The sequence below is a fragment of the Morone saxatilis genome, unplaced genomic scaffold (genome assembly GCF_004916995.1).
Source record: "Morone saxatilis isolate NCDOM2014 unplaced genomic scaffold, NCSU_SB_2.0 Contig17, whole genome shotgun sequence".
Classification (NCBI taxonomy): domain Eukaryota; kingdom Metazoa; phylum Chordata; class Actinopteri; family Moronidae; genus Morone; species Morone saxatilis.
Window position 1 is genome coordinate 14,515,597 of NW_023339729.1, and position 15,654 is coordinate 14,531,250.

The 15,654-nt window shown below is 40.8% G+C and overlaps 1 protein-coding gene across 1 annotated transcript in view; it reads right to left on the reverse strand.

Moving 5' to 3' along the window:
- The window catches only part of ptprdb (protein tyrosine phosphatase receptor type Db), a gene marked incomplete in the record, with an annotated part of 146,898 nt that overhangs the window by 98,109 nt on the left and 33,135 nt on the right, over positions 1 to 15,654 (reverse strand). The window contains 2 exon segments of the mRNA XM_035660027.1: positions 4,902 to 4,947; positions 6,191 to 6,266.

Genomic DNA, 15,654 nt, shown 5'->3' on the forward strand with positions numbered 1-15,654 from the left:
CAAGGACTCAGCCTTGGTACATGGGGTCGCCAGCTCTACCCACTGAGCTAACCGGGCGCCCAGACCCTTTTAGACGTGGCAGTGAAAGCGCACACTAGAATGATTTTTAATTGATGTCCTTTCTATATTTTACTGTCCTAGTGGACAAAGCTGTCTATAAGTAAAGTTCTCCACAAACTCATGTGGCTCACCATTTATTAAAAAGGTGCCAGAGGTTAAGATGTTGGGACCTGTTGCTTAGCATAATGTCATGGTTGTCTTTTCTTGTAGTTTTGGTAGATTGGATACTGGATATAAGACCAAAATTTGAAGCTCACAAGTGTACACCTCATTGTATTTCACTCTGAAGGTTGACATTTTTTGAAAATTTAAATTCATTGTAAAATACTTTATGACCCAGACAGGAAATCTCTGTAGCTTTCAGTTCCTGCTATTCTAGTTCAATAATTGATTGCTAAAGCTTCTTTGCGTCCCTATTGAACTGTATTCCTATTTAAGCTTGAATAGTGCTCAGTCATGATGCATGAACCTAAGCCTTCAAACCATTCATCTCAATACCTCCATCTTACTGTACATTCTTAATACACATTGAGTGTGTTTATAAAGTATAACACTGATCTGTCTCTGCCTGTTTTACAGCTATGCTTCCATAATCCCCATCCTAATCCACTGCCTGTATGTGTATCCGTGTGTGTGTGTGTGTGTGTGTGTGTGTTTGTGTGAGTTGTCCCTTTATGTCTGTGTACTCGAGGCATGGTTTTTAAGCTTCTGGCTTTCAGAGGGCCTCTCTTTCCCACGCCTTCCACACTATATGTAATACCATAGATAGCCCTCCAGTCATCCACTTCTCTCCATCGAACCACTCAACACAATGGCCTGGACAGAATCACTCTGCACTACACTGTCAATATCTCCATTACCATCTCAGTCAACAGAATAAACACAGTGAAAATTGAATTGTTATGGGTAATATTACTTTTAAATGAGCTGATGAAATGGGTGCACTGATGATATGGAGAAGGCCGAGAGTAGCTGAGATGGAGAGAGGTGATTATGTCAGTGCAACTAAAGGATAAAAGAGCAGAACAACAAATCAAAGTTACATTCCCCCCATTTTTTTCTTTTTCTTTGTCATTGCCTTGTTACAATGCAGGGTTTACTTTAATGATGGCTGGGTAGCTGTAAGTCTAGAATTAACAACTGAAAAGGGCATTATATGAGAAACATGGGTGAAATCCCCCTTTGAACTAAATACATTTTGTCTCAATTTTCTTTTGTTGCAGTTCTCTAAATATTCCTCCTACAGCATGATATTTGCGGTGAAGAATGTTAATCCTATAATTAGTTTTAATTTGGCTGTTTTTTATTAACATAGAGCTGTGGACACGAGATAAAAAAGAAGGGCCACGAGATGACTAGAAGGAAACAGCAGGAAAGCAGGGAAAAAAATTCTCCTACACAAAATTGTGTTAATTTTGTCTTGAGAACTGCTTGATCATCATACATCTTCAGGCCACCAAAATTTTCAAATAAAGAAAAGAAAAAAACAACCCAAAATACTATGGTTGAAAGATGCAATTCATGATGAAGGGTTGTACGAATACATTCCTTCATTTTAAGGGGTCACCAGCTAAGCAGTTTGTGAACCACTATAATAGAGTCTGCTTTTTTATGCCTTTACTTGAAAGTAGACCGTAGAGACAGACATGAAATGAGGGGAAAGAGACATGCAACAGAGGTCCCCTGCCGGACTGGAAACAGGGACTTCAGAATTACACGGTCAGCGCCATAAACCCCCTTGGCCACAACAGCACCCTGTTGAGTCCATTCTTAGATTTGGTCATGCCAATAGAGCGTATTCACTGTAAAAGTATGAAAGGAGAAAGGAAGGTATGAGATTAAAGAAAGAAAGAAAGAAAGAAAGAGATCGTGTAGAAAATGACAGGTTCTCCTAAGTGCTTAAGAATGGTGCTTGATGATGAATAGAGAGAGGAGTAAGAGGTTGATGAGTGGGACCCTCAGCAATGATAATCCCATTAGCACTGTACTGCACGTTAAGCTTTCCACTAATGACTGATGTGTGTGTGTATATGTGCATGTGTGTCACGTGAACAGTGCGTGTGTGTGTGTGTGTGGCTGAGTCCTGCTCGGACCATCCTAATTATCAGATGTGACTCATGTGAGGGTAATTACAGCATCTGAGACAGTGGGAACAAGGCTACGAATGACCCAGAAATCTACAAGCTAATGAAGCGATAACACACACACACACACACTCTTACTCCCTATGTCTCATTCTCACCTCACACATAGAGACAGGGGCAGAGCGGGAGAAAGAAAGAGACCATCCAAAAGACTGAAAGGCGAACAATGTTTCCCTCAGACTGCATTAGAGAGAGTAGAGAGATTTGGGAGGAGCTGTCAAGAGACGCTCTGTCAGGCAGCTTCAAGCTCAACCCTCTTCCGAGTATGAACTAATCTGGCTGCCCTCTGTTCTCTGTCATATCTGGCCATGGCTCTACAGCACTGTGGTCCGCTTCCACCGGCACGGATTAAGCTCGGCTACCCGAGTCTAAATTCTCTATTGAAGAATCATCTAGGTGTAATCCCTGTGTGAAGCCAGCCCCGTACGGTACAGCACATTATATCTCTCACCATGACTATTACACAAAGCAGGCTGCCCATTCTAGCGATACAGGAGACTAGCATGAGGACGATGTGGCAGCGGAGCCTGAGAGTTGCTTTAAATTGTTACGCAAAGTAGTCGTAACAATTTAAGATCGGTTCACTTAAAGTGGCCCCCTGGTGACACATCAACTAATTCTGACAGGATTTTACCTCAGTGATTAAAATATTAACATTTTAATGTTACCTTGACACAAATTGCTTTAATAATCCTGTCTTTTTCATATTTGCATTAACATTTAACATTAGCATTTTTTCATGCTTTTTTCTCTCTAATATTGAAACTGATGTCAACAAAGAAGAAGGAAGATGATTTTACTTAGCAGATGACATAGAATTTTGCACATTTCTGCACATGGACTTATATTAAATATATATAAATATATATAAATAAATATTTTATTTGGTCTCGACAGCAATGTATATATATATTACACACATATTCTGCCTTCAGAACAAAACCATTGATGAAGCATGCTTGTTCAGAAAATGGATGTTGGCTTAATTCAAAATCCATCTAAAACTGGCACTGACACTGACCACCTGGTAACCACCACTGGTAATCACTTGCAATCATATGCCTGGCTGCCAAAGCTCATCTCATTGGCAATGACAAAAGCTTTATTTTCTCTCTTTCATTTGGACTTGGTCTTGACCAAGTCCCTACTAACTTGTGCTGATCCTGGACTCAACAAAGGTAGTCTTGACGACAGCACTGGTTACAGGTCTCGAGGCGGTAGACAGGTAGACGATTAGGAATGCATGGAGCCGTATCTGTGCTGATATAGACTAAATGGTTCAGGCATGGGATCCACATACGATCCGCATTGAACATCATTATCTACATTAGTGTCATCATAAAATTCTGTGTTTTCATCATCAGTTACATTCACTCAGTCAGAGTGGGTCGCCAACTTAGTTTTTAGTGTCACAGCAATCCCTGGGCTAATGTTGTCTAACATAACACATATTCGAGGAGTTTCACAGCGAGGTATACATATTTTAAGTTTGGGAAAAAGAGAGCACTGGATTAGCACTCTGTAAAAACACTGTATTGGCAGATTTCCTGAGTTGAGGTACTGGACACTGGAAAAAGTTGAACTACACAAACAAGCCAAAAGAGTTCTCAACCTTGGCTACATACAGTGTTGCTTGTGACCCCTTAAAACAAAGATGCAAGTCGTATCTCAGGTGTACGCAGTTCAAACAAAGGTAAGTTTTCTCTTCTCAGTTTTTTTTCATTTAACATTTTAGAAGTTTCAGGATGAAAAAAACTGGTACTTCACGAAAGAAAAGCAAACCCTAGCGGGGGTCTTGACCCTGGGGCTGATAAGTGCTTTTTTAGAACTGAGACAAAAAAAATGATCAGCAACCTGAGCTGGAGCCTTGTTCTTAAAGCTGCATGGTGCTTCACACACCATTTTACAGTGTTGGTGCTCACAAAGGCAGACAGCATTTCTCTTGCTTGTACCAGCTTGCACAACAGCTCCATTGACGTGGCAATTTAAGTGATACGAAGTGCGACCCACTCATGGTGTCGGCCTGTTAGGCTGAGCAGGTTACCCTCAGCCCACGCTCCTGCCATCACAGGATCCCCGTCTCCGTCGCTCCTACGCAGACTGAACCTGTGTGTATGTGTGTGTGTCTGAGTGTGTACATGATTGACTGTGTGTTTGAGTGAATTATCTTGATCAAATTCCCAATTACACAGATGAGTGTCTCTTCAATGCTGTACTCTTTGTAAAAATACAAAAACAAACAGACATAAGCGTCACACAAACACACCCACTCATGCACACGGAAACAGAAATACACACACACTCGCACAAACACACACACACAAACACACAGAGGCCGGAGGCACCAGGCACTTCATTTCCTATTCCACCCCCTCTCCTCATCCTCGGCACCCTCATATTCCTCTCTGGCCTCCCCAACACTCAACCCACAGTCACTATAGCAACCTCACACAGAGCTACTGGCAGCCAGAGGGCTAATCATGTCGTTACAACATCTGTCAGAAAACAGAGACACACACCCTCAGACATTCATATGACTGCACATACCCCCAGCAGCACTTGGACCCAGGTGTCCATGCTTCCTCACACACAGATAGGAAATCATGCATCTGTACACACGCTCACAGGCATATGTTCATTGACACACACATACCCACACATTCTGAAATAAGGTCAAGTCTAAGACACGTATCTTACCTTTGCTCATGGTTCATCCTGGAACATGAAGTTTCAAAAGTGGGAGCTGAAATAGAACGAGACAAGATTTTTCATGTGGGTTTGAGTTGTCACACTTGATATATGAACAAAAAGCCATATTGATTGGTTATCACACAGTTTTTTTCTTGGCCTGGAAGTATCATTTGCTTGAAAACTTGTCTTGGATGAGACAGAGAGATAAATGAAGGCCTATACAGGGATTTTCTGATAAAATGGGCCGATGGAGTCTGCTACAGAAACATGCCTGCTGGGTATGTTGCTCTGCTGCCACCTGTGGACCAGACCCGGTATTCCACCTACACAAAGTCTTAGGCCGCTGACCTTAGAACATCTACCTAAATCAAACTTAATAAACTGTGAAAAAATAACAAGGAAGAAGGGGTAGTTGAGTTGTGCAAACTAAGTTATTACTGCACTAGAGACCCACAGTGTTCCACATGCTGTCTGATTCAAAATCAATCCCCTCGATAACATCTCACTTCCTTCAGTGTACAGTATGTGCGACTCCCAGTGAAGCGCTCTGCTTGACTCAGTATACTCATCTAACAATACTTTCAAAGAGTTTGATGAAATCTATTTATGTTTTTTGAAGTTTGCTGGGGCTTGCTTCCAAAATGAGTCACACACATACAAACTCATCTCAAACTCCAGCCAGCCTCAGAGAAGGAAAAGTGCCACTCAGAGCAACACACACAGCCTACGTGCAGCCTCTGCATCTTTCAACAAACCGAAGAGGGGTGAGCCAATGTTTTATATTTGGAATGGTGACGCTATGCGAACTTGAGCGCTAACATGAGAGGAAAGCGCAGCGATGCGTTGGAGAGCTGCATATTCAATAATGCATCAGAGGCAGCGTTTTAAAAACAGCTGGGGATCGCCGCTCTGTCTTGTCTTGTCTGCCGGTCTGTCTCTTTGCATGTCTTTCCTACAGTCTGTCCACTGCGACGGCAGCAGATTTGCCACTCCTGCGGGGAGCTGATGTTTGGTTAAACTTTCATCCTGTCGACAGTGTCTTCTCTCGCTCTTTCTGTCCCACAGGATGAATCTCTATGCTTCCTTTGCTCTCTTTCTCAAAAGCGAGATCCCACCCTTTCCCTCTCTTTTTCTTCTCCCTCTCTGAGTCTTTCTCAGTGGGCATGGCACAGCCTTTTAGCAACATAAATCATACACAAATCGGGCCCAGAAAAAAATCTGCTTTTGACAATGAGGGAAGGAGGTTTATGTGTGAGCATGTCTGTTTGAAGGTCATCTTGATATTCAGTCCTTACCTGTTTCAGTACACAGGTCCACTGTGCTGCTTCATCCTTGAGGAATGAAAGAGTAAGAAATCTCCCCAGAATTCTCCTGCAAGAGAGAAGAGATACAGAGAGAAAGCAAAAGGGGGAGGGAGGGGGGGGTGGAAGGAAAAGTAGGAAAGGGATTAGGAACAGAGCCTTAGCCTTTCAGAACTCAACGCTCTTAAAGCCATCTCTGGCTTTCAACTGACTATCCTCGTGTTTGTATTGGTGTGTCTATGTCATCGTATTTAGATATAAGCTTCCAGATTTAATGCTATGACATTAACACAATTAATGTGCAATAAGTAATGTGCAGGTCAGGTCAAATGGACAGGCTCAACTCCTATACATGGGGGCTTTTAAGGCTTTTAAGGCTCCCATGCCAGCTACTTACAAGCTATACGAGCTGCGAGGGGATGAGGGGCTAAAAAGACAGAGTGGGAAAAGCATACAGCACCTCAGTATGATAAGTACACACTCTGACAGATCAAAGGGGTTGCATTAGGACACATGTGCGAATACTGGCATAGAGGCGTGTGAAATGTAAGTGAAGAGAGACCATAAACCCGCTCACACACACACACACACACACACACACACACACACGATGTTACTCTTCCATATTTTGCGACTGCAGTGACCCTATCCAGAATTCTTCTGCCATCTATGGAGTGCAGCAGAGCACACCAACTCGTAGCAAAATAGAAATCACTTTGCTGGTGGAGTGAAATCAGGATGGGTCTCAAAGGATCATGGGCAGTTGCAGTTATTTTTGTTATGAAATCTATCCTCTGTTGAACTTTGAGGCCTTAGACAAATAATCTCCTGCACTAGCACCACGAATCAGCCACTGCAGTGGAGCCATTTTTTTACTTTTTTAATGTAAATATCCAATCTGAGCAGATTTAACATTATTCAGATTTTTGTCTTAAGCCATCATTTAGAGTCTGACACACTTTGCAACAGGCTGTGACAAGTTTCCGGCATGGCAGGCGTGATATTTTACAGCAAGAATAACATGAGACTACAGCACATATACTGTTGACAATATTAAGATGGTTAGAGTGATTCTGTCATTGGCAACTGGAGCAAGGTGCCATAACAAATAGTCACCACCAGTCTGTGCTGTTACACCACTGCTGTGTTTGTGCTGCTGACCGACTTACTAAATAAGGGCAGAGACGATGATGGCAGCATACATTAACTGCAGGATCCGATGATGTAAAGATCGAGAGTGGTGTAACTGCAAATGAAAACTAGGACATATGTCATTATTGTTTTGTGACGTCTAACACTTATGTTTTCAGGTCATAATGGTTACATCTGATGTAATCATAAACCATTCTGTGCTCTGATTATCTGTCTCTGACACAAGATGGATTTTAATCCTGTATATATGTGCACTGTGACAAACGTATGTGCCATTGGTGTGAAAACTAGTTCACACTTTATTTTCAGTAAAAGACACATTCCTCCCTGTTTTCCTATACTCTTGCACCATGTTTCTTCTGTAACGATCTGACAATGGATGGTGAAATCAGTTGGGTGGAGGATTATTATAAGCATCGGTTACCCTCTATTGTGGGCACCAGTTTTTCTCTCCATCATGTTGTTTTCCTGTTGGTGTTTCAGTGCTCCCTGGTTGGAAACCACCTTGTTAGTGAGAATGTGCTTCACCTGTGCTGGCCCAGCAGAAGTAATTAAAGCCTCAGCGAGCCTTGTGTGGGAGAGGAAGAGTTTGGAAACTAGATCATTTGGAAAGCTCATGTTGGTGAAAGCAATTTCAGTTTACAGGTCTTGCACAATGAGCTAGGACAAGTTATGTGTATCCTGTTTTCAGTGGACACCACATTACTGTAGTTTTCTCCCAGATTTTTCTTCGATAAAGAGGCACCCATGGTGAAAGTCTGTCTGCAGACCCTTTTAGTTGCTTTGCGTCTCTGTAAGGACTCCCGTGGGAACCCTTCAGAGCAGCCTTTGAATCCCTTTTATGTTGATGGCTGAAGTGACTATTCAGTGAGAGTCAAAATTTTGATAGTAATTTGAAGGGAATACTACTCTTGTTTCTCCATCTGGACATCACCTTAAAGGTTTCTGCTGGTGGCGGAAATGATTCACGAGCAAAGCTGCATATTATTTAGGTCACTAAAGTGCTTTCACATACCCTTTTCACTCCATGAACCAAACTATTTCTGCACTGACCCGCACAGCAATGGCCCAGATAATTTTTTGATGTCTAACCCTAACCAGGGCAGCTCACTGGAACTCGGTTTACTTTGGTTTGGCTTCACTCAGCATGTGTGAAACACTCGTCTTAGGCTTCTGTCAACTGGACTCAACATCAAGGCAAGTGTGTAAGCAGGGTATGCAAAGTGGGCATCAGAGCCCGCATCAGATGGCCATCTCTTAAGCCCTACTTGTATGTAATGCCACAATTCGGCCATGCATAACACTGACATGGTTACCTACAAACTTTATCTCTAGACACAACCATCCTCAAGCTGCTCTTTTTACAGTGGAAGTGTCAGACGTTTTAATTGGGGTAGGGACACATGGCAGTGTCCACGGGGGTCGTCTCATGGGCTACTCCTATAAAGGAAATATAATTTTTTTAATATTACTTCTTTTATACTTTTGTATTTATGTTAGATATTATTTTCTCTCTTTTGCACATTTGAGTCCATATGCATCCCACTGGTATAAGGGTAGCATGGGATCTTTAAAGGTGCCATTTGTAAAAATTTTAAGTATTTTATGTATTATTATTTAATGTATGAATTGCTTTTTGTTGCCAATTTGTTGGGTTGTAACATAACTTACAAAATGAAACCTTGTCGTTGCCTATTAAGTCCTGTAGTCTGGTTTCTATGTAGAGGATTCTGAACGCAATGTTAATGCATACTCCTGAATGCCTTCTTTCTCTACCTCCCGACAGTGTCAACAGTGTGCAACACTAGCTAACTTACAATGGAGACTGCTTACTTCTGCAACTGTGACTGACACCCACCACAACGGAGTCCAAAGACGAAAACTAACATTTCTGCAAAGCATGTAAAATATTATGGGATTGTGGTTTTGGTTGGCTAGCCTTAGCTGGATTGCTAACCAAACAAACTGCTTCATCCAGACTCCCGGGCCATGGTTGCTAAATTGACTGGCTTGCTGTTTGCAGGTTACTTTGCCAGCTAGCGCTATGGAGCAGCTGGCACTAAATAATGCTATTCAGTGAGGCTGGGTTGCAGCTGGCTGGCTAACCTTAGCTTTCTTGCTTGCTAATGCGATCGCTATCAAAATACTATCTGAGTGGATGTTATTTAGCTTACTTGCTTAATTCACCAGCTAACATGATCAATAATAATAACTTATGTATTACGACAAACAGTGTTGAGTTCAACCAACAATAAAGTGTAATGGTACAAAGCAAAGGTGTGTAATTATTGCATTCTACTACCCAAGAGCAATGCATGGCAGGGTCAGCCAACCAGATAAATGTAAGATAAGCTAAGCTGGGGTTGGCTGGCTGGCTGTGGCTTGGCTGCATTGTGTAGGTCTGGGTGGTTGCTTTGTGATGTCAGCTGATGAAGGTGACTTGTAAATGGCAAGCTAGCGAGTATCATGGAGACAATGGTCCGAATAAAATATAAGAACATTGCAGATAGTAACATTTGGGCCTGAGGGAAAACAAAGTCTCCGACGTGCTTCATGACCAAGATACGGAAGCTGCAGCAGGAACGGTTAACAGCTCAAGGTAACATTACCTTATTAAGCAGATCATCTGATAAAAAAATATTTTAAATACTAGTCATAGTGATAAATTACTCTCATTGGCGTTCTATTTGCAAAGATTTTCTTGAATTATTAAGTAACAAAATTTGACTTGCCACACAGAAATATAGCCTACCCATATTTGGCACTAGTGGGCTAGTAGTTGGTCAATGTGTGTCAGCCATAGTCAATGGCATCATCCATCGGCCCAACCCTAGTTTCAAGATCATATGCTTATCAGAAGTGTAATTTTACAGAGAAAATATATTTCATCAGCAAATTCAACTTTGTAAACATGTTTACTCTTTCGAGGTGTGTATGCAACACAGATCAAAGTTTGCCCGGAATGTTAAGGAGGTTATTGCAGGTCAAGTTGGCAACAGGGACCCTCAGAGCGGCATGACACAGTTTTGCGTAAACAACTTGAACTTGTTTACAACTTGTGTATGTTTGTGTGTCTGACGTTTAAGAGTTTTCACAAAGGAATATGCATCTAATCTGCCCCTGCAAGCATGATTAGGCATTTTGAGATGATACATGATGCACAAATGCCTGCGTAACTTAAATGAGCCTTCAAAAGTGACCTGCTGCTCTCAAACCTCTCAAGACAAAATAAAAGGCCTAAAGTGGAATGAGGATTATTTAACAGCAGTAATGTTCTCTGTGTACTCATCCAACAACCTGTACATGAGACAGCAAGATAGCAGGGAGACAGAGAAGAGGCACACACAGGATATAAATGCAAGTCACACTTTAATCCTAAACTACATAAAAAATTTGCTTCTCTTAAAATCTAAAGTAGGATAAGTATAGCTAAATCTGGCATTTTAAGTCGAGCCAGATTACAATGCTCCATTGTGCCTTAATGTCTTGATTTAACATACCAAATGCAACAGAATTTCTTGGGAGTTGAACCAAAGAGTTGGTTTTAAATCTTATGCCATTCATGAACAGACATCTATCAAGAAAAATATTCAATACTATATTCGTCCTTTCACTTCATCTTGACTTGTAGGTTAAATTAGGGTAAAGAGGTTGTAATTAGGAGTTTCTTGTTGGCACAAGGCTTTTAAAAGTAAGGCTTTTAAACTGTGAATTAAAATATAGCAAATTTCACAATACAGAATTTAAGGCAGCACTATACAACACATTATATTAACAATGTAAAAACTGTGACTGTGTAAGGTGTCGCTTGTAGTGACAAACCCACAGAGAAACACCAAACTGCTGTTTCCTTCAGCTCTATGTACCATGGTATGGTATGCTTATTGTTTTAGTTTCAACGGCTGCAACTTTGTTCAGCCAATAAACACTCTTGACTTCATCAACTTTGTGTCCGACAGCAGCTGTTTTTAGTAAAAAACTATATAAACCCACGGCAAACAATGTGCCCCACATGAAATGTCAAGAGAAACAACGTTAGCAGCTGGTGAACACAGCGTGGAGACCAAAACAGAGCTAAATGGAGAGTGAATACTGAACATGAATAGGAACACGACTCCAAATAAATGAATGCTAAGCTCTCTGCTGGATGGTTAAAAACAGAGTTTGAGTTACGTGGGAGCCAGTGGGAGCTGAGCTCACATAAGAGGGGGTCTGAGCTCCCCTGAAAGCAGTAAAATCACATCTGTGGGGGTTGCGAATCCATTATGAACAACCATTATTTCTATCTTGCAGAATTGCGTTCTCCCCTTGAGTAATGTTTTTCAGGTTGTGTTTCAGGTTGTTGCACTCTACTTGTTGCAAGTTGTGCTGTTGTGTTTGTTGGACCATGTAATCGCTCTCTCTTTTAAGGAAAGTTCACCCACAGGCTATGGCTAGGCCCTAATGTTGCTTAATTTAGACACTGATTCTAACTCGAACCCCGGGTTAATGGGCAACTGTTTGCTAACATGTTCACCATATCAACTGCGTTAAGTTTTTGTTTGAAAGACAATGAGAAGTGTAAAAAAATATACATTGTTCAATATGTGGGAAGTTCAGCGTCCCCAGATGACACAGTAGAGCGTAGGCCTATATGTGCCTGCCCAGTTTAACCCCTGCCAATAATGCAACTAGATATTTTTGTGAGACCCTCCAGATGCCTATACCCTTTCTATGTCCAACTCTGCACCCCCAGTTTGTTACCCAGGTGTTTAAAATCTGTAGTTTCTCAGTCCAAGAAGAGATAGCCCCGATGATATTGCTTCGGTTATTCTCTCAGATGTGACAAAGTTTTAACCCTGCATTGCAGTTTCAGGCTTCAAATAGTATTAAACTGATATTTGTGTGTGAAATTCTTGGAATGCACCTTGACTTTTAAGGGCTTTAAGTAAATCACATTGACAACTGTACATTATTGTATTGTATTGTATATTTTATATTATTGTATATTTATATTTTATTGTCTGTTGTGAAATTGAATGTTTAAATTTTAGTATTAGGAAATGTTCTTATCTGTTGTGTCTGTGCACTTTATCTGTTTCTTAAAGCTGACTTTGACTTTTTATTATACACGTAATTTTTAATTCCTTTCTACTTCTTAAGAAGCCAAACCATTTAAAACTGCTAGTACTTCTTCACAACAGTACAGAGAAACGGGCTGAAATTTAAGAAAGCTCTTCTGTTCATGCCCACTGGTGGGAAGAAAATCTACAGCAGAAAGTGGCTGTAAGTAATCTACAACAGCAAATTCCATGTAATGGCAGTGTAATGACGCAGCTTACACAAAGGGCACAAACATCCCCGCTGTGAAACGGTGTCACGTCTTTGTGAAATAATCCTATATTTTATAATTCTATTTAACACCACAATGACGAGAAAATCACGATGACTATTCTCTAGAGCAGCAGATGCTATTGTGTGCTTGGGGTGGCCCTGCAGTTATGGATATATGGTGACAATTCTGAATTATCATTTGGTAGGTGCAACAAATTACTCAGTGGTGTCCTACTTTTAAAGACATATTAGACGCTACTGTGCTTGGGGCCAAGAGAATGAATGACTGAGAGAGCAAAAGAAGTGAAAGAAAGTGTCTACAACACAGAGGGGAAACAAGAAAAATGAACCAGTGTTATGGGGTGAAGAAGAGAGGAGAAAAGGAGAATTATAGCAAATGAGATATAAGAGACAGGAAATGCTTCTAAAGTGGAGAAACTCTGACAGAGTTTTGCCCTGTTCCATCAGCTCAGCTATCATCTTTGAAATTACACAGTACATCTAATTCCCTTGCACAGTTAACATCAAATTGTCTGAGCTCTATCATCCTAATTCTTTCACTGGCAAAGACAATGCGTGCAGTTTTTCTCACTAAGAACCTGCAAAGTTCTGGACAAGAAACACCTGACATTTTTCTCTCCGAGACGGAGTGTTAATTTAGGCAGAATAAATAGGAAAAGGTGGCAGAATGTCACTGAGGTGGCGGTGGGTGAGACCAGCACGACCTGACACTTGCTTATTTCTTGCTTTTGACGAGGTCACAAATGTTAGGCCGATATTGGAATCCCACGAGTGCAGAATGGGAATGCTGGAGCAGAATTAGAATGGCCACAGAGCGACTGCAACGGGTTTCCTAATGAAGCCTCTTAGTCTCTCTGCCAAAGTGACCCATTTTCTCTCTCTCTTTTTCTCTCTCCTCTTGCTGATACAGCTGCCCCAAATTCTTCACAGGGAAGAATATGCATAAATTTAATTAAAATGGCTAAAATTATTGGAATAGATTCTTATATCCCCTTTCTCCAAACCATTAGTCCTTGGGTTTGCATGGACTCCATCGGGTGAGGAGTCTGACGGGGTCAGTCTTCATTCTTGGGAGAAAATGTCACCATGGAGATGGTAAATTACAATAACACAAATGAACTTTCACTTTAAAGGACAAGACGGGATTGAAAAGATGTTTTAACTGCATGTGTGTGTGTGTTTATGTGTGTGGCATCAAGACAATTAGATTTTTTTTGTACCAATCCTCTCTGAGTTTTTAACTTATCTTAACATTATTTCCTGGTGGCTTTTCTACAAAACTGTAAAACAATTAGTTCAACTCTTTTTTCCCCATTTCGTGCTGTTTGAAATTGTTTTAAAACGCTCACCAGACTTCATTTATTTGATTGTTATGACACAATGGCACTGTTTCAGTTTAAATGAAAAGGATTTGGGAGGGTTTATGAAGCAAGAGTGTGGGGACTGGTCCAAATTGCAAACCCTTGCAAGATAGCAGGGGATTTTGTTAAATATCTTGCAATTACAAAATTCCCTGGGGCGACTGATTATACAGCACTCAGACACCCACTATAAGTGTACAAGGTTGTTAGCTGAACAGGGGATCTGCTTCCATGTTTGAAATGTTTCCAGAGGTGCTTCGGAATATAAGCGATCTTGGACATAAGTCAACTCATGACTGGCAGTAATATGAGAGGTTGAAGTGGCCCCCTGTAGGGTGCCCTTAAACTGAACAAAACAAGATGCAGGAACTGTTTAAACATTTTTTTTTGCCCCTGCCCCTCAGGCAGTCAAAGTTCACCACCGAAACGAAAGTAAAAAGTAATGATTCGTTATTCCGAATATTTCAAGGTGGAGGGGCTGAAACTGTTTGGAGGCAGTTGGCATCTAACAAAAGAGTCGACTTGTTTCATGTTGTGTGTTCTGTCTTGCAGACGTTAACCAGTTGTAAACCTACATTTAAGAATCACCTGGTTTTGCTCTGAGATGGAGGCTAACATTAAGCTAGCTCTTGATGCTCAGTAAATACATACAAAAGTTACATACACTTACAAGTTAAATGCAGAGACTCTGACAGCTTTGGAATTGTTTAAAGGCACCTTTGACGGATTTAGGCTGAGTAATGAAAGTAATTTAACGTTCACACTGCAGGCAAAAGTATCCCAAATCTGTCTTTTTTTGCTCAGTGACTCCGATCAGTTTTCTTCATAATGGTTATGACAGCACAATGGAATCTGATCGTCTCAATTCTGATTTGAACCACATTCATATATGTAGTCCTAAATAACATACAGGTTGTTTTTTACAATGCAACCTCAGTGTGAAGAATCATAATAAATTCATCTAACTATTATTATGTCCAGGCCCTAGGACTGACCTCAGACCTTAAATCAGAGGTCTCTGTCACATACTTAAGGCACATGCCCAATAATCATATATAAGGTCACAAACAATACAATTAAAAGCAGCACACATAATTATTAAACATGTGTGTGGACATGATACGAGAATACATTTTGTATTATTGGATGTAATAACCACACTAAAAATATAGCAGGGGCACAATCTAAAGTTACAGTAACAGCAGTATACTCATTTGTCACCCAGGGAGAAAGTACCAGACTTTCTTATTTGTCCCCTTTTGTAAATACGGCAAATACCTGAATCCCAACTTCTGCTCTCTGTCTTCATTTACTTCACTTTTCCTAGGGGTATACTTGCGGTTTGGAGGCGAACAAAAATCATCTCATACTTACAAACCATCGTATCGTACAGCTACATGGATTTGACAGTTACTGCATCTAGTGTTGAGTCTTAGACCTCAAAGTTTAGTTCACACAGACTAAAATTAACAGTTCACGTTCATTTCTTACGTATAAAAAGAGCATATATATATTTATATATACAGCAATATTGTGAGTTTGACTTGGTTGGAGGACTTTGCAGCTATTGGCTCATGGTATTGTCTTAATTTCCACTGTTTTGTTTTCCTC